Below are 3925 nucleotides of genomic sequence, written 5' to 3' on the forward strand. Positions count from 1 at the left end.
GATGGCAAAGACCTTCTCCGAAGACCCCGTGATCATTATGAGAACAACGTCGATAACTCAATCCTCTCACAAATACATAAAATATAACAAAAAAAAAAAAAAAAAAAAAAAAAAAAAAAAAAAAACGAAAAAAAAAAATAAATAAACCAAAAAAAAAAAAGAAAAAGAAAAAAGAAAGAAAGAAAAAAGCCAATAAATCACCTCCATATTTTTAACCACCCAAGCCCCTCGTTGAGCCTCACCCTCTATGCTATGAATTAGTACGAGTTTTAGCCATAAAGTACCTCGCTAGTTAGCTCGTTGACTTAGGTGTTAGTCGAATAGGAAACACTCGTTAGCATCCTCTAAGGGTTGTAATTCCGAGGGTTGTTTGGTGTACAACAACTTGGGTCTCTGTATGTGAAGTCTACAATAATATGTATAGAGAGATGTCTATAAATGTATAGATAAGGAGATGGATGTATAGAAATAGAGATGGAGATACAGATAAGTAGAAAGAAGAGGAAGAGGAATGTAAAAAAGGATGAAGGTGAAGAAGACGATGAAGAATGTAAGGGATGAAGAAGATGAGAAGGTCGAAGAAAGACGAGAAGAAGAGGGTGACGAAGAATAAGAAGAGAGGAAGAAAAAAATAATCAGAAAATAAGAAAAGTAAAGAAAAAATGGAAAAGCAGAAGAAACGAATAAGGAAAAGACGAAAAATAAGAAACAAAAGAAGTTGTTAGAAGTTGTTACAAGACCCTAGTTTACAACAAGTACATATTGACAAGCGATTCTTCATAGGAGTGTCAATTAGGTCTCATTAACTAGCTCATTAAGGCTGTGTGGTGGGAAGCCCTGTGTGTCGAGAATGATGTATTTTTTCGTGCTTTTGAAATAACAAGGAATCTGAGAGAGAGAGATCGACACACGTGTAGAGAGAGCTTTGGGGAGGTTTTTTATTGAAGGGAAGACTTGGTGGTGTGTCTGTTGTGGTGTGTGTTTTTTATAGTCGTCTTTCTTTCTTTCTTCTTCTTCTGTTTTTTTGTTTTTTTTTCGTTTTCTTCTTTCTCTTATTATTATTTCTTTTACTTTTCTGTTTCTTTTTTTTTTTTTGCTGTTTTTTTTTTGTCTTTTTGGCGTTTCCCTATTTTTCTATTTCTTATTTCTTTTCCTTCTTCTTCTTTTTCGTTATCTTCCTCTTCCTCTTCTCCTTCTTCGTTATCTTCCTCTTCCTCTTCTTGGACTTCTTCGACATTCTCCATCTTCTTCATCCTTTATTTTCTTCATTGTCTTCTTCTTCCTCTTCTTTCTACTTACCTGTATCTCTATCTCTATTTCCATTTATCTATCTACCTATCTATACATCTTATTGTAGACTGCACATACAGAGAGTAAAAAAAAAAAAAAAAAAAAAAAAAAAAAAAAAAAAAAAAAAAAAAAAAAAACAGAAAGTATTAGATAATGAATTCTTGACAGCAAGAATTTTTTACCTATAGTCATGTCCAAAAATAGAACGCCGAGGTAGATGCAAAGAATTAAGGAATGAACATCTTCGTTAAGAATATTGGGTTGTCTTTCGTGAGGTATTTGGCAACTCAGGTAGAGAAACGGAGGTTGCCAATTTATGATTTCGGTTGCATTTTTAAGTTTGGTTTCTCTGTCTCACTCTGTCTCTCACTACCTCTCTCTTTCTCTCTCTCTCTATCTATCTATATATCTATCTATCTATCTATCTATATATATCTACCTATCTTTGTTTTTGTTTTTCTGTCAGCAGAATGAAAATCAGCATTTTGACTCCAGTTAAGACTATATATCATATTGATAAACAAATAGATACACACACAAACAAGTAAACAAGAAACATACATAAACTAACAAACACATAATTACACGCACACACTAACAAACAAACAAAGACATGCACAAACAGAACCACGCAGAAACTAATAAACAAACATACATGAAAATAAACCAACAAATTAAAATAAACACACGCACAAACAAACAAATAAACACAGGATCCCATTCATCCACTCCCCCTCCCCCCCCATTCCTTAAAGCAAAAAAAAAAAAAAAAAAAAAAAAAAAAAAAAAAAATCTTGGTGTGAATTGAAAGATCGATTCAGACGAATGATTCATAAAGAGATGCTGAATATTTTTCCTAACAGTTTCATCATTCCTCCAAAATGAGAATAATTATTAAATAGATTGGTAGAAAATGAAAGATCGTGACGTGTTTAAGAATAAGATTTTCTCTCTCTCTCTGTCTCTTTTTCTCTCTCTCTCTCTCTCTCGCCTTCTCTCACTCTCTCTCATCTTCTCTCTTTCTCTCTCTCTCATCCCCTCTCTCGCTTTCTCTATTTCTCTCTCTCTCTCTCCCGTCTCTCTCTCTCTCTCTTCTCTTTCTCTATTTCTCTCTCTCTCGCCCTCTATTTCTCTCTCTCTTTCGCTCTCATCCTCTCTCTCTCTTTCTCTATTTCTCTCTCTCTCTCTCGCCCTTCTCATCTCTCTCTCTCTTTTCTCTTTTTCTCTCTCTCTCTTTCTCTTCTTTCTCTCTCTCTCTCTCTCTCTCTCTCTCCTCTCTCTCTCTCTCTCTCTCTCTCTCTCTCTCATCTCTCTCCTCTCTCTCTCTCTCTCTCTCTCTCTCTCTTCTCTCTCTCTCTTCCTCTCTCTCTTTCTCTCTCTCTCTCTCTCTCTCTCTCTCTTCTCTCTCTCTCTCTCTCTCTCTCTCTCTTCTCTCTCTCTTTATCTCTTTCTCTCTCTCTCTCTCTCTCTCTCTTTCTCTCTCTCTCTCACTCACCCACTCTCTCTCTCTCTTCTTCTTCTTTTTTTTCTTTTTTTTAAGACACTCGAAGTATCTACATGTTAATCAACGAATTTTCCGTACTAGGTTATAGGAGAAGAGACACGCTGGAAATGATTATGAGTTGGGTGTATATGGAGAGCCAATTACCTCATTGTTATAATGTTCAATTAATTTACTCAAGCAGCTTAGGATCTCTGAGAATTTTTTATTTTTTTTCTTCTTGTGCTACCTTTTTTTCTCTGAGAATGTTTTTCTTCTTGTCTTTTTCTTCTTTTTCTTTTTCTTCTTTTTTTCTTTTTCTTCTTTTTCTTTCTTCTTCTTCTACTTCTTGTTCTTCTTCTTTTTTTCCCTTCCTCTTCTCTCTTTTTTCTTTCCTTCTCTCTTTCTTCTTTCTTCTTTCTTTTCTTTCTCTTTCCTTCTGTCTTTATTTTTCTTTCTTTCTTGTTTACTTTCTCTTTTTTGAGAAAATGGTATGGATGGTAAGGGGGGGGGTTGAGGGGGGGGTTATAATTGTGTTTTCTTTATTGATATTTTTTTATTGGTTTCTTTATATTTCGTTTCTTCTTCTTCTTCTTCTTTCTCTTCTTTCTGTTTTTTCTTTATTTTTCTTTTCTTCTTTGTTTATTTTCTTTTCTTTTCTTTTTTTTTGATGAGGTGGTGGGGGGATAGGGAGGATAGGGAGGGGGGGGGGTAGAGGGAGGGTGAACATATAAATGTGTTTTTTATTGATATTTTTTAATGGTTTGTTTATATTTCGTTCCTTCTTCTTCTTCTTTCTCTTCCTTCTGTTTTATTTTTATTTATTTATTTGTTTGCTTTTTTTTGTTTTGATGAGGTGGTGGGGGATAGGAGGATAGGGAGGGGGAGGGGGTTGAGGGAGGGTGAACATATAAATGTGTTTTTTATTGATATTTTTTAATGGTTTCTTTATATTTCGTTTCTTCTTCTTCTTCTTTCTCTTCCTTCTGTTTTATTTTTCTTTCTTTTTGTTTACTTTCTTTCTTTCTTTTTTTGAGGAGGTGGTGGGGGATAGGAGGATAGGGAGGGGGAGGGGGTGTGAGGGGGGGTGGACATATAAATGTGTTTTTTATTGATATTTTTTAATGGTTTCTTTATATTTCGTTTCTTCTTCTC

The sequence above is a fragment of the Penaeus vannamei genome, chromosome 9, assembly GCF_042767895.1.
Source record: "Penaeus vannamei isolate JL-2024 chromosome 9, ASM4276789v1, whole genome shotgun sequence".
In the NCBI taxonomy this organism is placed as follows: domain Eukaryota; kingdom Metazoa; phylum Arthropoda; class Malacostraca; order Decapoda; family Penaeidae; genus Penaeus; species Penaeus vannamei.